The following is a 24167-nucleotide window of genomic DNA, read 5'->3' as shown; positions in this document are numbered from 1 at the left end:
GTGGACGACGATGTCGGGGTATCGGCTCCGGCGTGATGGAGGAGGGCGGCGGTTGATGGGTGGGATGGGGGTGGCGGACGGAGGACGCCGGGGTTTCGTGGCTGGTGGAGAGGTAGTTTTGGCGCCCACGGAGTACGAATGGGGAATCGGACGGGTGTGGGGGAACCATGTTTCGGTCTGGGACGTGCTTGTTTTTGGCTTTTTTGAACAGAAGATGGGACGCGCTTGTTTGAAATTTGGGGAAAGTACAAACTTTGCCCCCTCTTAAATTTCGGACCTACTGCGGGTCGGGGGTAGGATGGTAATCCCAGGTGTCGCAAATAGTGGGCGGGAGCGATTTCGGCCGCGCGCATGTGTGCTTAGGCGGCCATTGTGTATGAATGTTTTTCGGATGTGGTTGCATGGCGTCTAGATGAAGCTACAAACCTACCCCGGTTTAGATCTTTGGACGTCGGGCCGGTAGGTTTCACAGGTCAGAGTTATTAGAAAAGTAATTTCCTTGTACTACCAAACATTGGTCTCACGCGGTTTCGGGCGAGTAGAGGCTCTTTTGGCGCTTCGTTCGAAATTTTGAAACACAAGCATTCACGTTTAGAGTACTCTTGAACTATGAGGATTGACCTAAATAGACAACGTTATATTTGACCTTGTATGTTTGAAAATCTCATTAAATTATCCGCTTCTTTTTGAAATTTTGACACTTGAAAATCCTATAACTACGATTATTTTGGAATGGAGGAGCTAAATTTGAATCTATTTTGTACACGACTACATATGCTATTATGTACAAAATCAGAGCAAAGATTGGTGCCCCCATAATTTAGGTATGGTTTACAAATGCGATGATATCAAATTCAAATAATTGAATGGACTTCATGTTGAATTTGATTTTTTAAACCACCTTAAGTTGAATTCAGATGTATGCTAGTTCATAGGTAGCTATGTATAATGTCCATTGTGTAACTTTCGTACGTATAATGTGCTTTACACACACAATATGAACTATACTCACGTTTATATTCGATTGCTAAAGCGATGCATTGTCTGGAGTTCAAAATACTAACTATGTGGATCAATTGTGTTGAATAATAACATAGACATGCTCAAATTCGATAGAATCTAGATGTCTGATGGATCAATGACTGCTCCTTACGCGAATTGCAAATATCATGATCCCATCCTAATATTTGGATACAATTTATATCTTTAATCAATGTGTAGAGCAGTCTTTTACGTGTAGTTTCACTCTCCATCGGTGGTCTCTCACACATGCTCACACACTCTCTCCCGAGGTGTCTTTCTCGCACACATGCTCTAGATATAACCCTCCCTCCCTCTCGTAACCATTTACAACTGTTTTCACTAACCTTTATCACAAGCACTCTTCCTCTCGCAAACATACACACGCACAATGCTCATCGACCCTTTCTATATACATGGACCTGCCTACGTGTCTCATGTACGCACATTATCTTTACGCCTGTCTCTCACACATTGTCTCACACCTCTCTTCCTAATCGACGAGTATGATTCTAGCAGAGCATTCTGTAGGATGCCCCTTAAAGTTAGGTTGGATGAATAGTAATATCAGAGATAAAGGGGTTACCTTAGTCCGAGAACCTAGGGTTACAAGTCCTAGTCGGCTTTGTCAGTGGACATAGAGTCCTTCACAATTCTGCTATCTTTGTCTTGTACGACTAGTCATCCATGGGTCTTCCTAAATGCGTCACGGGCCGACCAATGTGGCGCAGGTCGGAACCGAACGAAGGGCCTCACCTCGACCCATCGGACCTCACGCGGTGACACACCCTCTGCCCCCACATCTCATTATCTTCTCACACCCACACATACCAACACAAACACCACACACACAGAAAATTTCTCCTGGTGCCTCTATTCCCTCCCCCCTTGCATATACACACTCAAGGGAATGGAATCTCTTGTCGTGACGTCATATTCGTCTCTCTCTCTCTAGACCACTCTCATTTCTCGTGCTATCTCTCCCACGCCCCCCCGTCGGCACCTCTATCTATGCCTCTCTCGAATACGTAATACACACACATACCTCTCTAGGCCCCGCCAAATGCATCAACTACACATTCACACATGTTACATCACGTACCCCATTGATCTAAAAAGCCCTCTCTTCACGTTTATTTCGCATACAACATTCCTTTTGAATAAAGTGTGGCCAAAAAATTATTTTAGAGTTTCTACATATATACAACATTACAAAGTTATATGGAGGAGTACGAACGCTAATTTGCATTGCATGGTGCCCACAATGATATTTATTCCGCACTGTGAATTTGTATATTTTTATACTATATACAAAGTTAGTCATAATAAAGAGAAATGAAGAGCATCTCTCTCTCCATCGCATACCCCCCTGTACGCCCCTTTCACGTATGCACACAAAACTATCTCCAGGTCCTCTAAAAGTAAGCCCCCAGAAAATTCACGCATGTTTCATCTTTCTCTCGCGATATATGCAATGACGATCACTGTATTTGAAGCGAAAGCACGATACATACATTGGACTTCAGAATCCACTCATTACGGTCACCATTTACATTTAGTGGTTATTATACAGTCACGGGCTCACCGTACAACTCTGTATTTGCTCATGACATGACTAGTTGACCAGTTAAACGCTCCACGTGGCACCTCTAGTGTTGCATCACATTATCTCACTACCATCGTGCCCACCTGTCGACTTGTATCTACTCTACATCTACACTCTTATAAAATACACTCTTATAAAAAACAGAGTTGGTGATGATGGTGTGCCTGCCATCCTGCAATATAGGCCGTCCGATTTATATCTGACGGATAGGAAAGAAACTATGGCAATTTTGCAAAAAGGTACCCACACACCTCTCCACATTTGCAAATAAGGCCTTCCCTCGTTCATCCTTTTCTCTCACAAGATAAACAAGTCATACAAATGCATCTTGATGTTATGTGCAACGCACGGGCATCTTGCTAGTAAGAATGAAAACAAACGACAAAAATATATTTGGACGGTGGTTCAAAGTCATGACCGCGGGCACAGCGGACAAGGTGGCCTTGTATTGGTATGCCGAGCCGTCTGTTTTAACACACAGGAGCTGGTGTGGTGATTATACACACACGCACGCATGCACATGAACTGCATCCACGCAACACTCACACAAACACATGCACCCACGCATGCACGCAACACTCACACGTACACATGCAGCCACGCATGCACGCAACACTCACACGCACGCACGAAACACTCACACGCACGCATGCATGCACACACCAGTACACCACACGACCAACACACACTCTCACGCTCAAGTGCTCAACCTACACGTGCATGCGCACACATCAGGCCCTGACAGACACATACAGAACCAGGTGATTCCCGCGCATGGGTTGGAGCCTTGTTGCGCCTGCGTAAATTTGTGTTTATCTGACCTTTTGCCTACGCGAACTGACAGGTGGGAACCACAAGGAACGTGGTCAATTTAACTAGTCAACATGGCGCCACGCAGACTATTTGGCTGGTCAACAGAGTGCAATCCGATGCTGAACTGTGAGCAAGTGACCGTATAATCACCACAAAACGTATATAGTGACCGTATTCAGCTTATTCTGAAGTTCGGTGACCGTATTACGCTTTTCTCTCTGTAGGCCCTCCAAAACTACATCTCTACACGTTCTCGCATGTTACATCTAACAACTATGCAATACAGCACTACTACTACACTCTAACACAATAAATCATATGTGTTTTTAGTTTTACTAGATATCATATTGTTACTTATAATTATTCAGTTTGCATACATTAAAATTGCCTTTGAAATGTATGGCCAGTATCATCTACCGCGCGGGAAAAATCCCGCCCTTTCCTGTTTAATCGGGTTTGTATCGATGGATCGTGCGAAACAGCAAAACTATAGTACTATACAGTACTACAAGTGACAGTTCACTGGGCCGTCGTGTCGTCTACTCCTCCATCGTAAGAGTGGAGCGCTCGCTTTCATAAATCTTCTAGTCCCTTTAGCCGACATGTGGGACATCAAGCTACCGGGTCCACGTGCCATACCGGAATACAGTGCAGAGCAGCCGGGGTGAAGCACCCCAGTCATGGCGCCGGCGTAGTAATGAGCAATGAGGTGTCAAATCACAAGCTGCACCTTTCCCGCAGTTAAGTTGGAGGGACGAAGCAACCATCATTTCACTCGTTGCTGAATCCGCTTCTGCCTCATCTTCTTCAACTTAACCACGTGTTGCTTCTGCCATTGTTCTGCCTCATGTGGGACGCGGATTGGCTTGGTAAAGCACTGACACGTGGGACCGCATGTTAGCAAACCGCCAGGACAACGTCCTCTGAAAATAAGAAGCCTAATCCTAGACTTACAAAGGGCTACGTAGCTGTTACGTATACTTTCCATCTAATCTATATATGCCCCCCCTGATTTTCAGGTGGGGTGGGCCTAATCCTCTGCTTTATCCAATCAAATAGTCCCACATCACATCAGTTCGTAACTTTACGTAAACCATTACGTGGATGTAGCATTGCTCAAATAAGAAACCTCCCCCGCCATCCGCGCGGCAAAATCACCTCCTTTTTACTAATCTTGATTCTATAATTTTTTAGATCAATATAATTGAGATTTGTATAGATAGCACACAGGAGCAAAACCAAGTGGTACGGTTAAGGGCATCCACAATGTGTAGCCAAATGTGAAAATAGCTTTTGGCATCGTGGGAACCATTGTGGACGGTGTTGCCAAAGCCAAAAAGATGGAACCGAAGCTCCCTGATTGATTGATTGAAGGAATAGAAAAATGCAACGTCTCTCCTCTTTCTCCCATGCTTGGACGCATGTAGTACAATATAGAGCACATAGTCTACTCCCCTGTCCCTTCTATCACAAATCACAAAGCAGTGAGGCGTCAAATCACAAAAGCACGGACGAAGCAACCATCATTTCACTCTTCGCTGACTCCGCTTCTCCATCGTCTTCTTGGAGAAACCATCTCACCGCACTAGTACTCCTAGTAGTACTAGTAAAGGACTTCCTAGATGCAAATAAGGCGGTTGTCTCGGCTTGCAGGCGGCACTTGCGAACGACTTACCGTGGTCTCCCTCAATGGTGTTCTCCGTCGAACGCACTTCGCCAAACCACCAAAAAAAAGATATCGTCGACGTCACCGCAATGGGGAAGGAAGTCAAATATAGTTACTACCTCCATTTTTTTGTACACAAGGCCAGTATATCAAAATTACAATTTGCAAAGGGCCACTAACACTAATCGAGGCAAAATTGATGGGGTTAGCAACCAAGGACATTAATATCCCCTGCATGCATGCGGAAGTGAGAAGGTTGGTTTGCATGGCGCTGCATTAATCAAGCAATGAGGAGTGAGATGGTTAGCTCTTTGGTCTTTGGAGAAAAAAATACGCATTAATTGACATGTGAAACGAGGATTTGTATCTCTTAAATCCCGCGAAGGAAAACCCCACCTTCCTTTTTTAACACTAGTACTCCTAGTACGTACGTACTTATCCTGTTTGGGTCTAGGCCTTGCATTGCCAAACTTCGCCACACATTTTTGCCAAGCTTGCCTAAAGTTTTCAAAATGAGAAGGAGGTACAGTTGCGCACGGTTGTCACGGTCGCACCGCACCCTCACACGGTCGCTCCTGCACGCCGCGGTCGCACCGCACCCTCACACAGTCGCTCCTGCACGCCGCAAACCCAACCAAGGGAACGCACCCTCACTGACATGTGCTGTCGCATGTGAACAAACCAAACTCAGCCATCCTATCGCTGACACTTAATTTTCATTCATAGAGTATGTTTATCCAACCGCATGTTGGGGAGTATCCGTATGGCCCGTGCGGTGGTCTGTTGGGGAAGAAGAAGAGGTGAGGAAGAAGGAAAGAAGGGTTAGGAGACGTAGGATATTCATCCAACCGCCTGAAATGGTAGACTGACCCAAGTCAGGTGACTTGCATAACAAATATATGTTTTTACACAGCAAAAGATCCATAAAAACAACAACATAAAGAAAAACTATCACTGCTCGCGGAAAGAGACGGCCTCATCGTCTTTGGCTGCCGGCGCGAACCAGCCGTCGCTGCCGACGTGTGTCTCCGCACCGTGGTTGTCCTCTGCCTCCAGCTACTCGTTCAAGCGGATCGTGCGGGTGCTCTGCATGGACGAGAGCACAGCCCGGTTCAAGTCGAGGACGTCCGGTTCCGCCTGCAGGAGGGCCTCGATGGCAGCGGCATCCGCGCGCTCCGCGTCGAGTCGAGCCTCCGCCGCCCGGTTCAAGTCCAGGACGTCCGGTTCCGCCTCCAGGAGGGCGTCGATGAGAGCGGCATCCGCGCGCTCTGCGTCGAGTCGAGCCTCTGCCGCCCGGTTCAAGTCCAGGACGTCCGGTTCCGCCTGCAGGAGGGCCTCGATGGCAGCGGCATCCGCGCGCTCCGCCTCAAGTTGAGCCTCCGCCGCCCGGTTCACATCCACGACATTCGGTTCCGCCTGCAGGAGAGCCTCGATGGCAGCGGCATGCGCGCACTCCACGTTGAGTTGAGCCTCTGCCTCCCGGTCCTCCTTTAGTATCGCCATGTTGAACCCCTGGTCCGCCTGCACCATGGGGGACTCGGACGCCGGCACGAAGTCGACGTCCATCGTCTCATACCCATCGGGGGCCTTCTGCGCCATGACCTCCGCCATGAACATTGGATCGGCTTGCTCCTCCTCGTAGCTTGGCTCCAGAGAACTCGAGGATTGGCCCGCCGCAAAGCGAGCTTGGGAATGGAGGTCTGTGGCGCCGACCGACGCCGCGATTTCTGCGCGGCGCTCCGGCGTCAGCATCTTGTAGTAAGTGATCTTGCGGCACACCATGGCTTTCCGGCGAACTAGGGGACGCTTGATGCGGGCTAGGGGATCGAAAGGTGGGGGAATGGGCTGGAGATTTGGTGTGGTTTTAGGGTAGTGGCTGGCGTAGGCCGAGCAGCGAAGGTTCTGATGTGAATAGTGGTTCCGGTGACGACCGGTCAATCGGTTTTGACTGTACATCGCTCTTGTCGCGTTCGCGTTGCAGCCCGGCACGCTGGACCCTCCACGTCGCTCACCGAATGGAACGCGCTTCATCTTGCGTTTTCGCTCGCTTTTGGGACCGCAGTTGAGAGCAAACCGACGTCCCTCCCCCTCCCCCGCCCGCATCATTTGTTATACCACCACTCCCTCCGTTTGATGCAGAGTAAATAAAAATAGAGGGAGTATACTACGGATGAGGATCCCCTGACGTGGCCGAACCCATTGAGTAACTGACATGCGGGGCCTAGCAAGCATGGGGTCCGCCAGTAAGTGACCGAAAGGGAGGGTATGGCAGGGATACCTACGTCAGAGGATCCACTTCCACTATACTACTTTGACCAAATGTTAGAGTAATAATATATGACATGCAACTTACACAAATGTTAGAGTAATAATATATGACATGCAACTTACACAAAGCATACATGGTCTAATGCATTTTTCGAGGCTAACTTTGACCAAATGTTAGAGTAATAATATATGACATGCAACTTACACAAAGCATACGGTCAAATTCGTATGTGAAAGGAGTTTCCAATGATATAATTTTCACATTATACATCTCATGTACTATTAATCTTGTCGATAGTCAAATTGGAAACCATCTCGAGTACAAATCTAGGAATACGCACGAATCTAACAATATTGATTGGGCGTTGTTGAATGTTGATACCTTTTTGATCAAAGTAGAGATACTTTGACTACACATAAAACTTATATGTAAACTAGAAAGGATAGGGGGAGTATATTGTATGTTCAAAAACGAAACGAACATTGAATACCCTTTATATATGATTTGCGGATGCTATGATCACCGGTTCAAAATTTTGAATCCGCCTTAGGTATCACGTGCCCCCACTCGTTCCCTCTCGATTTCATCTCGGGGTCCGGAGATCTATTGAAAGAGGACTAGGGTGGGTACACGCGAATGATACTCGGCGGAATGTTCAAATGAGGCATGCGGGAGGATGGACTCGACTGGAGGGCGACATGATCGATGGAGAAGAGGGTTGGAGAGGAATGAGAAATAAGCAAACGCCACATGATTATACTTGAACGGCTCAAATAAACAATAAGTTGTCTCGCTTGGCCTACATAGTGAAAGGCCTAATGCGCAACGCGGAGCACTGACGCTCGAATATGGCCGGGAAAACAAGGAAACCGACATGTGGGGCACACCCGTCGGGACGACGTAGCGCAGACTAGTCCAATGGAGGAGCTGGCCCACGACCTCCTCGCCACCGACAACCGTTCATGTGGGTCGTTGGGGCCAACAACGGGGCGTAGCTCCAGCACCGCCTCTGGACACGGCGACCGCGGTGAGCGACACACTCATATCGTCGCTAGACACGGTCGGTTTCAGTGTGCCGAGGGTGGCGTTAGTGCTATGGCACGACCAACGGTATGTTTGGTTTGTGCCCAAGGTTGCCCCATCAAAGCATTGGGTAGCCAAAATTTTGGTTGAGGTATTGGTTGCCCATGATTTGGCCGACATTGGCAAGAAAAATGAACTAGAGTTGGCTAGAGTTCATTGGCATGCCAAAGAAATGGCAACCATCCAAACAAAGACCAATCTTTGGGTCATGACCAAAATTTTGGTTGAGGTATTGGTTGCCCATGATTTGGCCGACATTGGCAAGAAAAATGAACTAGAGTTAGCTAGAGTTCATTGGCATGCCAAAAAAATGGCAACCATCCAAACAAAGACCAATCTTTGGGTCATGACCAAAATTTTGGTAAGGTGCACTTTGGCGACAATCCAAACACACACCAACACCCGGCTCGTCGAGGATGCACGGGGCGCCGCGACGCATCCGCGGAGTGGTGTAGCGTGGCCAACTGCATCCTCTGGACCTGAGACCATGCCGGGTCGTCTTGCTTTTTCAATGACATGCGGGGATCGCATGTGAGCAAAGGGCATCTCCAACGTTGCCACGACCGCAGGTGACTACCCTGGCACACCAAAACCCTCGTCCCTCGCGCCGTCGTGCGGTGCGTTCCCACCCGGCGCCAGCTGCTCGCATTCATGCCGTCCATTCGTATGTCGTCGTTAAGAGGCTCGGTGCCCGAGGAACCAACTCCGGTGACTTAATGATGCACCCGGACGCTTGGCCTCACCAGAATGCGCTACTTAAAGCGGCAACGCCCAGCTAACCTCCACACCATAGCGCATCGTCCTCCTACCTGGCACCACATCCGCCATGACCGCAAGTGCGAACGCTCTGCGGGAGAGCTTGTCTTCGGGGATGAAGCTCGAGGTCGCCGCCCTCGCTCAAGTCGCCTCTCGCGACGCAATAGCGGCGTAGCCGGATGCGGACGCGACCGCACAAGCAGTGGCCACGCTGGCGGCCGACGACGGGAGCACCATCAGCCACGCGTCCTACTTGCCCCCGTCCAACGTCCGGCACCGCCGAGGTCGGGGACTCCTCTAAGGATGAGTAGGGCATGGGAGGCGGCAGGGCATGGTGTGCCAACTGGCCGGTCCGTATCCCGTGTTCTACTCTTCCTCGCCGGAGACCGCACCTTCACTTCACGGGTCTTGAACCCCGCCCCCGTACAGAGAGATCGCAGATGGAGGACGTCGGTCGCCGCCGTAGAATAGGTTTAGGGTCGGGTTTCTTTTATTTTTCTGTCCTATAAAAGTTCGAAATGTAATTAAAATCTGCCGTGTTTGCATTAATCTCGGCAAGTGTATATGAACTTTCACAATAATATACATGGTGGTGGGCCCCTCCCTCCCCCCAATCTACAATCAACAACTCACACATTTCACATTACGTTAATTACGTAACTGGGATTACGTAGGTGTAGCATTACTCGTCCTAAAAAACCCAACTAAGCCAACCTCCCAGCATATCGCGCAGGAAAAGACCCGGCCGCGCCGTTTTAGTCGGGATTACCGGATTACTAGTAGTAGTATCGATGGATCGCGCGAAGCAACAAATTTTTTTTGAGGGGGCGAAGCACCTAGTTTAAAAGGAAAAAAAGGCGGTAGACTCACAGCACTCCTGTCGCGGTCGCATTGCACCCCACACACGTTCAATCCTGCACACGGCTCACGCAAACGGAACGCGCTTCGGCTTGCCTCTTCACTGACATGTGGGACTGCACTTGGAGAAACCGACCATGTGCCAAACTCCCCCCGCCCACCGCACAAAAATCCTCCCCCCCCACACCCAAAAATTCCCCCGAAATCCGATTCAACCGCCCTTCGGCCAACTAGCCAATAATATTCCCCAAACCCCAATCCCCCCTGTCCCCCTCCACTCCGTTCGCTCCGCCAAAGCCGCCCTCCCCGCCGCGCCGCGTCGGCGCCGCGGTTCGGCGATCCTCTCGCGCCCACAGTACGCTCTCGTAGACTGCCGTCCTCTAGTCGCGCCGCCACCTCTGGCTACGTTCTTGTGGAGGCGCACGGCGGTCAGCGCCGCCACCGCTGGCGACGTTCGTGTGGAGACGCACGGCAGTCAGCTTCTCCCACGGTACGCGCATTCTAGACTGAGGCCCTGTCCATGTCGGTGTAGCGCTGAATGTTAGCTGATAGATGCTGTTAATCTCACTGTTTGCCGAAGTAGTTTACTGTCAATATGCTCTGCTGAAGAAGCTTCCTTGCCCTGTTGTGCACTCAATCTGCTTAGCTGAGATGGCATGCCAAGGCCGATTAGTTGCTAAAATATCCTGCCATATATTTATTGTGACGTAGATTGCCATGGTCTAGTAGTCAATCTGTTAGGTGAAATAGCTCTACACCGTTTTATACTCGATCTTTGTTGCTGCGATGGCCTTCGATAGTTCGATGGTTGTGTGCTCGGCCTCATTGACTGCTGAAACAGCCTGCCATAATTTGGCACTCAAATCTGTTTGCTGAATTAGCTTTACATATATTTTGTTACTTAGATCTGCTCGTCCAAATATCTTGCCATAGCTTTAGACATCGACCTAGGTATTTTTTTCTGGACTTCATAAAAAAGCATATATGTTTTTCCTGTAATATCTAGTAGAAGAACTAATTTGTATGTCTAACAGATGGGCAGGACTTGGATTACTTCTGCTCGAAGATTCTCCGCTGCATATGTCGAGGGGGTTGAAAACTTCATGAACTTTATCAGAGCTGAGTACGGTGGTCCGAAATCAGATGTGCTTTGCCCGTGTAGCAGTTGTATGAATTCAGTTACAAGACCCCAGTCAACTATGCAAAATCATCTACACTTGTATGGGATGTCGGTCACATATACTAGGTGGGTTCATCATGGTGAAGCTGTGAACGTCAATGTTATTGACTACGTGGAAGCAGCAGATCACCATCTTGATCTGCCTGATGCTCAGGTAGAAGAGGAGGAGGAGGTGGTGGTGGCGGAGCCAGTGAGTTTGACCAACATTGAAACAATGCTACTAAATGCTCGTGCATTCCGTGAACTTTCACCTGCAGAAGAAAAACGGTGGGCCCGCATGTTGGAACAATGCAACGTTGCTGTCACCCTAGGAAATAAGCTGTCAGTATTCTCAGCTATGGTCACCTTTCTTCAGGTGAAGACATCTGAGCGGATGACCAACAAATCATACGATGCGATGTTGGCTGCTTTCCGCGAATCTTTCCCAGATGCGTCTGAGCTGCCACACACCTATAGTAAAATGAAGAATTTCCTTCGTGCAGTTGGAATTGGATATGATATGATCCATGTTTGTAAGAATAATTGTGTTCTATTCCGGAAGGATTATGCCAACTTAAGTGAATGCCCGAAATGCAAATCATCAAGATGGAAAGATGGCGATGCTGTGAAGAGGATTCCTCATAATGTTCTGAGACATTTTCCAATTATACCAAGATTGCAGAGGTTGTTTCATGATGCTGAAACAAGAGAGGATGTACTGTGGCATTCTAGGAACCAGGAGTACAGAGATCATAATGTAATGAGCCATCCATCTCATGGTAGTGAGTGGAAAAGCTTCAATGATAAACACAAAGAGTTTGCTGCTGACCCGAGACACATTAGACTTGGCTTAGCTTCAGATGGATTTAACCCATTTGGCCACCAGAGCGCCACATATAGCATGTGGCCAGTGCTTGTTATCCCTTACAACATGCCTCCAAATGTCTGCACCAAAGAATCAAACTACATGATGGCCTTGCTCATCCCAGGTCCAAAAAGTCCTGGAAAGGATTTTGATTTGTTCATGGAGCCTCTTGTGGAGGAACTTCAACAGCTATGGAAGGGTGTTCTCACTCGAGACCTATATAGCAGCCCACCAGCTGATTTCTTTCTGCGTGCTATTATAATTTGGTGCATCCATGATTATCCGGCTTTGGGCACTATGCAGGGCGAACGACACATGGTTACAATGCATGTGTTCGCTGTGATAGGAATCCGCTGTCATACGCAATACTTAGCAAGATCTGTTACATTGGACACCGCTGTTTCCTTGCCAAGGACAAGCCGCATCCTAGAAAATACCGAAGACATGTGTTCAATGCAAAGCATGAAAACCGTGATGCGCCAAAGAGGCTCACCGCCGATGAGTTGCAAGTGGAATTAGAGAAGGTCAGGCATATTACACCAGGAAACCATCCTGGTAATGGTAGCGGGAAAAGGAAGCGTGGCAGGGTAGAAGAGAGATTATTGTTTACCCGCAGGTCCACTTTGTGGGACTTGGAGTATTGGAAAGATTTGGATCTGCGGCATAATCTTGATGTGATGCACATCGAGAAAAATATATGTGACAGCATTATCGGCACACTTCTTAATATTGAAGGCAAGACGAAAGATACCTTAAAATCTAGGATTGATTTGACACACCTGGGTATCAGAAAGGATTTGCAGGTGCAAGATGAAGGTAAACCACGGGATATGGCACCAGCTGTGTACGTCTTGGACAAGGTAAAAATAAAAGAATTCTGCGAGGTCCTGTCACGTGTGAGATTCCCACATGGATTTGCTTCCAACCCTGAAAGGAGAGTCAGTGCAGATGGAAACAAGGTACAAGGGTTGAAAACTCATGACTGCCACGTCCTACTTCAAAGGGTTTTACCTGTTATCCTTAGAGGATTGGGCCGCCCTGACTTATACAGAGCAGTTGCAGAGTTGGGACAATTCTTCAGGGAACTCTACAGTAGGAATATCAGGATAGATGCTTTGGAGCGTCTTAGAGACAAGATACCAACTATCCTATGCGACTTTGAGAAGATATATCCTCCAGCCTTCTTTGATGTGATGGTGCATTTGGCTGTTCATCTACCTGATGAGGCACTACTTAGAGGTCCAGTACAGTATGGCTGGATGTACCCTATTGAAAGGCGGCTAGGCACTTTTAAGGGCTATGTTAGGAACAGAGCTAGACCCGAGGGTTCCATTGCAGAGGCCTACATTGCTACATAAGTGTTGACATTCTGCTCAAAATACATTGAAACAGCTGATCAGCTTAGCAAAGAGGTGGGTGAAGACAATCTCGGGCTCAATGTTTTCGATTATTCTGTTCGAGTTACAGGGAAGAGTCGACAAGAGGAAAACCTAAAGATTTGGACAAATGGTTTGGTATGTGTTGAATAACTATCCTGAGATACTACCTTATATCAAGTAAGTGCAGTACTGCAGCTTATACATCGTAATCTACTAAACTTGCAGCACATTCTTATATATTTAGATGTTTGACGCGATCACTATGTTGTGCAGCATCTACAAAGAGGAGTTACTGCCACAAAATCCAAGAAATATTGACAAACTGGTTATGGCAGGATTTGCGAAATGGTTCAAGAACCATGTAAGCTTTTGAAGTGCACTGTCAGTTTTTTTAATAAATTGAGTACATAAGATGATCAGCTTGTCTATTTTCTAACCATAGGTTAAGAAGATGCGGGAGGATGGGCAGGCAGTTGATGATGCCCTTTACTCACTAGCAATGGGTCCTGATACTCGGGTAAGACATTATGAATCTTGCGTTGTTGGAGATGTGCGCTACAACACCCTTGCACGAGACGAAGGCAGGAAGACACAAAACAGTGCCATCACGAGCATGGATATGTATGACAAAGAGACAACTGAAATGTATGCTAACATAATAGACATTGTTCAGTTGCAGTATATCTCTAGTTTCGAGGATCATCGGTGTGTGGTTCTGTTGTGCTGTCGTTGGTATAACCTGTTTTCTAGGATCGCAAAACCTAGAGCTGATGATTATTTCAAATCCATCAATGTCAAGGCGGCGTACCAGACCAACGAGCCTTTTATTTTGGCAAATCAAGCAACATAGATATTTTTCTTGGAAGACACATTTGCACGTAGCGATGACTGGAGAGTATTGCAAAGGTTTGAGCAGAGGAATTCGTTTAATGAAGTTGCACAACAAGATGATGCTTACACTGCTCCTGATGTAGAAGATAACACAGATGTTCCTAATATCTTTGAGAACCATCACGTCAATGACGCCGGCGAAAAGATTGCCTATCGTGCTGTGGACATACAAGAGTTGATCAAGAAGAAGCCAACGTTCGAGGACGTTGAGGACGAAGAAGAAGATGACATCATGGGGAATTACGATTCAGACTGATACACATGGCGAAGATGTTGACGCTGCTGCTGCAGATGATGATTACATTGCTTTTGTCGTATTTGCCTGTCAGAAGACGTTTTTTTATCTACTATGTGAAATTGTGTTTGCTATGACAACTGAAACCTGATGAACATGTTGTTTAGTATTTTGCTGTGAGAACATCACTTGTTATGTATGCTGATTTGTGTTTGGTGATTGTATGACAACTAAAACATGATGACATTGTTGTTTAGTTGTACTCATATTTGGCTGTGAAACTTGAATTTGATGACATAGTTTGCTGTTGGACTGCAATTTGCTCGACGTCTTCGAATGAGAACAAACCTGACCCGACAGGGCCTCTGCTATTTATTTATTTATATGAGCAAAAGGGGATACCCCCTGATTTCCGTTAATAGAAATCATTAGATGTTCACAACACTACGCCCAGCCTGCTACACAGGTTTCATTCATTACTACTTTCAGCAAAGTGCTCATGTCGTAGCCACTGAATACATCATGAGTGCTACATACACTGCAAATAAAGAGACAATCATCCTACAGAGCACATCGGTTTTTCCCATTATCTTCACAAGCTCTTTCATCTCCTCATTGCTGTCAAGGCCGTTCAGCAGCTGTTGCTTGGCCATGATCAGAGGAACTGCATCTTTAACCTTCTGCTCTGCATCTTCCTCTTCTGCCGTTCCTTCAGTTACTTGTCCAACACCCCAACCTGCTGGTATTGGGATTCCTCGGCTAACCAAATAATCAGCGTAGTTGCATTCCCCCACATCAGCAACTTCCCAGAAATACAAATCCCATGAATCTTCCATTTTCTGCACGAATCAAATTGGAAGATCATCAACCAAACTATTAAAAAAATCAGCAACTGAAAGCAGCAGAACAACACTTAAACATATTATTACCCCATGATTCAGGCATTTGTAGAAGACTCGGCCAGGGTTGCGGATTGTGGTTGAGACGCGACGGATGACTCTGCGTGATTTGCAGCAGTGGCACCACACCAACGGCAGCGGGTTGCGATGAGCAATCGGCTGCGGTGCGCGTGCCGTCGGGGGTGTGATGAGACCCACAGGCGATGGTACGGGTGGCGACTTGGCGCATATCTGGTTGTTGCCTGCTGAAGAGCAGGTGGACGAGCAGCCAGCGGACATGGTTGCTCCAGCCAGAGCTTCTGATGCTAGGCAGAGTAAGTAGAGAAGAGGAGAAGCGAATGTTGGATATGTCAGTTTCATTACTTGCAGAGTAGCATAGCACCATATATAGTCATAGTCTAGGTTTGGATTCGAACCAGCTACAGGAGGGACCTCCTTGTTTTGCGAAAAAAAATTATTTCTCCACCTGACAGCTGGGACCCACCGGCTGTATCTTCGCACGGAAGGAAGTGCCTCCTTGTTTTGCAAAAAAAGATTATTCATCCCGTTGATAGTTGGGACCCGTCAGATTTGGTGACTGACTTGTGGGCCTACTAAGCGGACGTGTACGCACGGCTTTGTCAACTTAATCAACAAATGATTCTAGCAGCTGGACCGCTGGATGTTAATCCAACAGCCGTGCTCCTTCTTCAACCTCTGTTCTTGCTCCTGTCTCCCGTGGGCGGCACCGCGGCTGTGCTGCCGCGCACCCGAACCAGTGAAGTTTCCTACTCCTCTCCATCTGCGACTCCACTGCCCCGTCTTCCCCATCTCCGGGTCGTTCCAGTCTGGGTGCGCTCGGCACGGTGTGGTCAACATGGTCAACAACCGAGAGTCATCGGAAGATGACTGTACGTGAGAGGCTGACAGTTGGGACACACCACACCCATGGACGCATGCATGCAACGGAACGCGGCGAGGTCAACGTGGTCAAGGAACGACTTCCATCGGAAGTATACTGTACGTGGAGAGTCTTAGTTGGGTCCACGGCCGCAGCAAGTAAGTGCCTCCTTATTACACGAAAAATAATGATTCCTCCAACTGACAACAGGGACCCACTTGATGGGCCACCGTATTTTGCGAAAAAACATTTGCCCCCTGACTGCTGGAACCCACCTGACGGGCCACCGTATTTCGCGAAAAAAACGTTCCCCCCGCTGTCAGCTCGGACTCACCGGAAGTGCCTCCTTATTAAGCACAAAAAATGAATACTCCCCCGGCTAGCTGGGACCCACCTTGGTGGGAGGCTGACTTGTGGGCCTACTAAGTTGATGGGGACGAAGGGCTTTGTCAACTTAGTCAATATGAATGATTCTAGCTCCAGTGACCGTATGATGTCCATCCAACGATCGTAGTGCTTCTTCAACCTCTGGTCTTCTTGCTCCAGCCGCCCAAAGCAGCGCCGGTCGTGCCGCATGCTCCTGCCTCCCGTGGCCAGCTGTGCTGCCGCGGAGGCCTCACCGCCCCTACTATTCCCACCGCTGGCCAGGCCCTGCGGCGACGACAGCCTCACACCGCAGCTGAACCAGTGAACCCTCGTACTCCTCTCCGCGTGGGCTTTCATTGCCGTGTCTTCCCCGGCTCCGCGTCGTCCCCTTCCTAGGCCTCGCCGTCGTCCACCGCCGTGGTGCTCTCCGCACGGCGTGGTCAACGTGGTCAAGGAACGACTTCCATCGGAAGAGTACTGTACGTGGAGAGGCTGACAGCTGGGTCCACGGCCACAGCCCAGTTTTTTTGTGATTTGCCAAGTAAGTCGCTTCGTCAGGCCTGTTGGGCTGCAAATCTTTCAAGACGAGGAGAGCTTTCATTCGGCTGGCTGAGAAAATGGCCCATCAGTAATGAGAAATGGGCTGTACATTTTTAAAACACATCAAACCGGCAATTAGTTTCAAATATCATTTTTTTCATTTCGAGATTTTAAATTACATTAATTTTTATGCGTGGAGAATTTGTTGGATTTTATATTGATATACAATTATTTTTAAAATCAGTTTGAATGTGAGTCGAAATTTCAGGATTAAAAACAGTTCGGACCGCACCGAAATATGCAAAATTTCGTATAATTTTTTAACCGTGGCCACAATATGGGCTGTAATGCTAACAAAAAGAATATGGGCTCCAAAAAAAACCTTAATAATTAGCAAATGGGCTGTAAATTATTAGAAATAATGGCAGATGGGCTGTATGTTGTTTTCCAAAGATTTGAGGCTTTCCTAAAAAAAGGTTGACGCACAAGCAGTGACTGTTGGATGGCCATCCAACGGCCGTCGTGCTTCTTCAATCTCTACTCTTCCTACTCCAGCCACTCAAACAAGCGCCGGCGGGACTGCCTGCTCCCTCCTCCCCGCGGCCGGCTCTGCTGCCGCGCAGGCCTCACCGCCCCACCGTACTCCCATCGCTGGGCTAGCCATCCCTCTACTAACCCACACCTGCTGTTATTCTCTGGTGACGGCAGACAAACCAGTAAACCCTCGTACAGTCGTACTCCCCTCCGCGTGGGAAACAACTGCCGAGTCTTCCCTGCCTCCGTGTCGTTCCCTTCCTAGGCCTCACTGTTGTCCACCGCCCTGGTGCTCTCGGCGCAGCCTGGTCAACGTGGTCAACGACCGACATGCATCTGACGTGGACTGTACGTGGAGAGGCCGACAGCTGGGTCCACGGCCGCACGCAAGGAAATGCCTCCTTATTACGCGCAAAATAATGATTCCTCCACCTGACATCAGGGACCCACCGAAAGGGCCTCTGTATTTCGTGAAAAAAACGTTACAGCCGCTGACAGCTCGGACCCACCAGCTATGTCTTCGCACGCAAGGAACTGCCTCCTTATTACGCATAAAAAAATGAATACTCCCCCTGCTAGCTGGGACCCACCATGGTGGGAGGCTGACTTGTGGGCCTACTAAGTTGACTGGGACGGGGGCCTTTGTCAACTTTAGTCAATATGAACGATTCTAGCTCCAGTGACCGTACGATGTCCATCCAACGGCCGTAGTGCTTCTTCAACCTCTGGTCTTATTGCTCCAGCCGCCCAAAGCAGCACCGGTCGTGCCGCATGCTCCTGCCTCCCGTGGCCGGCTGTGCTGCCGCGGAGGCCTCACCGCCCCCTACTATTCCCACCGCTGGCCAGGCCCTGCGGCGACGGAAGCCTCACACCGCAGCCGAACCAGTGAACCCTTGTACTCCTCTTCGCGCGGGCTTCCACTGCCGCGTCTTCCCCGGCTCCCCGTCATCCCCTTCCTAGGCCTCGCCGTCGTCCACCGCCCTGGTGCTCTCGGCGCGTCGTGGTCAACGTGGTCAAGGAATGACTTCCATCGGACGTGGACTGTACGTGGAGAGGCTGACAGCTGGGTCCACGGCCGCAGCAAGGAAGTGCCTCCTTATTACGTGGAAAATAATTATTCCTCCACCTGACAGCTGGGACCCACCGGACGGGCCACTATATTTTGTGAAAAAAACGTTTCCCCCTGACTGCTGGGACCCACCAGCTACATCTTCGGACGCAAGGAAGTGCGTCCAGGCAAAAAAAAACGATTCACCTCTGACTCCTGGGACCCACCAGCTACATCTTCGCAGGCAAGGAAGTGCCTGACAGTCGGGACCCACCTGGTCGAAGCATACGTAGCGTTGTCATTCTGGTCTCGAATGTGTACGTACATATATACTGGTGGATGTAGAGGCACGCACGTGTCGTAGTAGATGCGCGTACGTGTCGTAGTAGAGGCGCGCACGTAGCATGTACACGCACGTACATCGGCCAGGGTGCAAGAAAGAAAATACGGCCACGTATGTGTACATACGGGCGGGGTCTCGAACGCCTACTCGCGCATACGTACGGCCAGGGCTCGTGTACATGGCTGGGTCGGAACGGAGAAACAGCATCGTCGTCGTGTTCATGGGGAGGCAACGGAATGCGTCGTGTTCATGGGGAGGCAACGGAATGCGTCGTGTTCATGGGGAGGGGTGTGGCGTACCGCAAAACGGAGGAAACGGACCTCCTACGGTCGAAACAGGGGTCCTGTTGATCGGGAGGAGTGTGGCGTACCGCAAAACGGACGAAACAGACCTCCTACGGTCGAAACAGGGGTCCTGTTGATCGGGAGGGGTGTGGCGTACCGCAAAACGGAGGAAACGGACCTCCTACGGTCGAAATGGGGGTCCTGTTGATCGGGAGGGGTGTGGCGTACCGCAAAACAGAGGAAACGGACCTGCTACGGTCGAAACAGGGGTCCTGTTGATCGGGAGGGGTGTGGCGTACCGCAAAATGGACGAAACAGACCTCCTACGGTCGAAACGGGGTCCTGTTCATTGGGAGGGGTGTGGCGTACCGAAAAACGGGACTCCACGGGATACTGTTCATCTCCACCGTCGACCTCCTCCAGCCTCCACGGGCTACCGTCGACCTCTTCCAGCCTCCACGGGCTACCGTCGACCTCCTCCAGCCTCCCCGGGCTCCTGTTCATCCAGCCTCCACTGCGCGCTACTCCACCGGCTACTGTTCAACCACCCCTCCACGGGCACCCCTCCACCGTCTACTGTTCATCCAGCCCTCCACACCACGGGGTCCTGTTCAACCACCCCTCCACGGGCACCCCTCCACCGTCTACTATTCATCCAGCCCTCCACACCACGGGGTCCTGTTCAACCACCCCTCCACGGGCACCCCTCCACCGTCTACTGTTCATCCAGCCCTCCACCACACCTTGGGGTCCTGTTCATCCAGAGGCAACGCCACCGCTCACTGTTCATCCAAACCCCCCGCAACGCTCACTGTTCATCCCAGAGGCAGCATCGATCGGCTTCAGTTAGCAGCAGTAGCGAAGGAATCGCTCGATCGGGTTCAATTAACAGCCATTGATCAATCACTCGGGTTCAGTAACGCGTAGCCTGCAGTGCAATCGCTCGGGTTCAGTTAGAGCCAACGCCTCGCACACACGCGCGTACGTGTATGAGAGAAACGCTCATCGCTCGGCCCCCGACCTCCCACCGTAACCGGGAACTCCCCGAAATTTTCCTCGCCCTCGCTTCTACCACGGTTTTTTCCGTCATGGACGGCCCAAAGAATGTCATGCAGCTGCGTCTCCGGCCCGCCCACGACGAAAAGCCCATTTTCTGTCATGATTTTTAGTCATAGAAGTAGGAGCCCACCACATCTATGATGATACCGGGTTTTGTCACAATTATCATCATAGAAGTGTCATATGTATGACATAATTTTTTTTCGTTCGGCCCAAAATGTCACGGATGTGTCTTTTTTTTGTAGTGATACTTACGAGCTCACCTCCAAGGTCGTTGATAAGCTCATTCATGGACTCGCTGTTCCAAGCACGTCGAGGCATGTCATGGAAGGTAAACTTTGTTAAAAACTCAAGCTCAGAGGGCACCGAGCCCCATCCTGGGTGCCACCGATCAAAGCTCACCAGCGCGCCATCGCAGAACAAACGCCGGGAAGATTCGAACACACGACTGCAGCCGAAAGTTGTCCAGAACCTGACGAAGAAATTAGCCGGTGGCAGACAGACTTCGACGAGCAAGTCACTTATTTGGATGCCATGCGCAATGCCAAGAGCTTTGACAAGGTCGTCCGGCGAGATGGGAGGCCGGTCACCGTTGATGGTTACCATCAGCACTTTGCCGAAAAACTGGTCGTCAAGCGCCGCCATGCCACTGTTGAGCGACAGCACGCAGCGCCCGAAGGCAGGACGGACCTTAGGATCTCCGGCTCGGAGATCCGCGTTGACCGGCGACATGATAGTGCGCTTGAGTACATGGAGTATAGGAGGGGGATTTGGGGGAACTAGAGTAGGAATCGAGATTCCGGAGGTGGGGGAGGGGCGGTTGATGGGGGATGAAAAGGTAGCATGAATTTCGAACAAGCGCCAATATGCTCTCGGCGCGCAAGCGCACGAAAACACCGGTGGCGCCCACATGTTGGCCTAAGAGTCCCTATTCTTTCTTTTTTTGAGAGCGCGGCCTTTTTTTTGAGGATCTTTTGAGAGCCCGACCTGAGAATCATAATTGACCTATTTGGCATTGCGTTACTACTCGACCCATATTCAACAACACCTCACTGGCCCAAACAAGTGTACATCATCGAAAAGACACTGAGCTCAAATTATAACTTGAAAAAATAGATATACTCTGAACACTGGAGAATGGTGATGCCCACATTTAGCCCACCAGCAGTTCGAGACAATAAACAGTTCGAAACAATAATATATACAACATTCAAACACTGACTAATGACTACTACTGACATAAACAGTAAGACATGATAGTTCATAAGAAGTCTTGCTACACCACCAAAACGCACCCATCTGCAGCGCTCAGACTCTCGTGATCCAGACAAGAATGACATTCTAAATAGAGGCAACTATTACATAGTAAGAGTGACATAGATGAGGATGACCAAATGACAAGGAATATGCATAACAAAAGAGAGAACTACCTATCCAGAATAAGCAGCAAAGACAACAAGTCATTTGAAGAGGGATGATCCAACACCATAATAATTTGCAGCCCCGGTTCAGCCACCAGTGATCTGGAGACACCAGTACTCCACCCTTTCGACGCAACAGCCCAATTACCTATCAACCTGAAGGCTTGAACCACATCACTGCCTGTTGGACTCGACACATCCAAGGATCAAAGTTAATCTAGATGCCTTTGTCATTCTCACCTTCTATTGGCTGCAGGCTATATTGTTGACAATCAGGGGAGTTTTCTCCCGAACTCCTAGGGCTCGCCATGTAGACACAATTTTCCATAGCAAACAGAGCCTCTCTGCCATCAAGGTCCTTGCCAACGGTGATCTCCTGGTTAATCGGATAATTGAGTCAGAGAAACAGAGAGTATGAACCAAGGCTATTTACCCGCCTCCAACTCAAAAATCCTGCAGTCCCCAACAAGCTGGTATCCTGCTCATAGACGTAACAGCCACTGTCCGTATACTCACATATTTCACGGTGCTTGCATACAGTGGGGTTTTTGCAATATAAATTTTCTGTCTCATGTGTCCGAATGATCATCAGTCTTTTGCCGTCCTCTGATCGAGCGAGGAATCAGTTGTGCTTCCCTGTTTTTGGCAAAGGTGGTGTGATTACAAAGGGCAGTAACTGTAGGGACACTGGATCATATAAAAAAGGACATGCATTGTTAATGTAAGATCAGCATTGTTCAGAGTATGAGTAGGATAGTGCAAGAAACAGCATTGATATGTCCGTGTTGGAACTAGGAGGAAAATATAGGGAAATGTATACTGGGTTCGAAAATATAGAAGTGCCATGCATGGTTATACTCATGTTATCTCACAATCGATTCTTCACAGGAAACTACCATGTCATGGATGATATGTAATCATGTTCTGTCCTCACAAACAAATTCTTCAAGGAAACTAACAGACCATGCATTGTTATATACTCATGTTCTGTGGGCAAAATTTTTGTGAGCATATTTTTCTAGCTATTGATTGCTGAAGGGCGAACATAGGTATGTACACATGGTAAGCATTACAGGATTTCACTACTTCAAAATATAGAGTTCTCCATATGCACATTTGCTTCCCTAATGTATGGTTAGATGAAATCAACAGTGTGATGCATGTTTCTACATCATCAAAATGAGCAAACTAACATGGCCATTGATACACACTCATATTTAGTAGTATATAGATTACTATAAAATAAGGAGAATATCAATATCTTCCTAACAGTTTGATTATTCAGGGGTACAAATTGGCTGTAATGACATGGTCACAATCGCATGAATTAACTCATTCCAAATATAGCTGATTTACGGCGTCTCTAATACATTGCCATAGTTCTACTCAAATTCTGCTCAAACAGGGATATGTCAATCATCACAAAAAGTTCAAACAGTGTCATGGCGTCATCATTAACATCAGATGGAGACAACTTACACGCACCGTCCCAGCAATATATGGTGCCATCTGCTTTGTCGATCGCCTAGATGATGCCATTGTGTTCAATAGCATCAAAGAAGTGTGTGTCAGCTTTGACGATGATCCACTGCGAGCTGAGCTGTCTCCAGCTAAAGAAGGCACCGGCGGAAAGATAGGCGAGTCCCTTGTCGAACAACACAATTAGCTTGAAGTCTGCGTAATCCGCATGTCGTGTGGGCACTTGGCAGATTACAATCTTCTGCAAAACAAGGTGCGTCCAACTGACGACGTAATCTAGATGACTTGGACCGCGAAGGTAAAACTCTATATCATCCAACGAAGGAAGGATAATCTCATGGGAGGTCTGGAAGTTCACGAGCACCAACTTTTCCTCGTCTTCTCTGACGGCAGCCATCCAGTGGGAGTTCATGCAGACCCAGTACATACCTGCAAGAAGTTTCGGGCGATGGTGATCGGATCGAAGTCGAGGGAAATGATGTACGGCGACCCACTACATACCTGCAAAGAAGTTTCGGCTAATGGAGGTCGGATTGAAGTCGAGGGGCATCATGTACGCCTCCGTATCATGGTGAGCAAATCTCGCAAGACCAGATAGCAGCAAGCAGGATGTCTTGAAAAGCTTATGCCTCGCTTCGACAATGGCCGCGTGCATGCCCCTCGAGCATGCAGCCAGCCGCAGGGCGCTCAACATATCCATACACGAACAACATA

The sequence above is a fragment of the Aegilops tauschii genome, chromosome 1 (assembly GCF_002575655.3).
Source record: "Aegilops tauschii subsp. strangulata cultivar AL8/78 chromosome 1, Aet v6.0, whole genome shotgun sequence".
In the NCBI taxonomy this organism is placed as follows: Eukaryota; Viridiplantae; Streptophyta; class Magnoliopsida; order Poales; family Poaceae; genus Aegilops; species Aegilops tauschii.
This window is presented reverse-complemented; position numbering follows the sequence as displayed.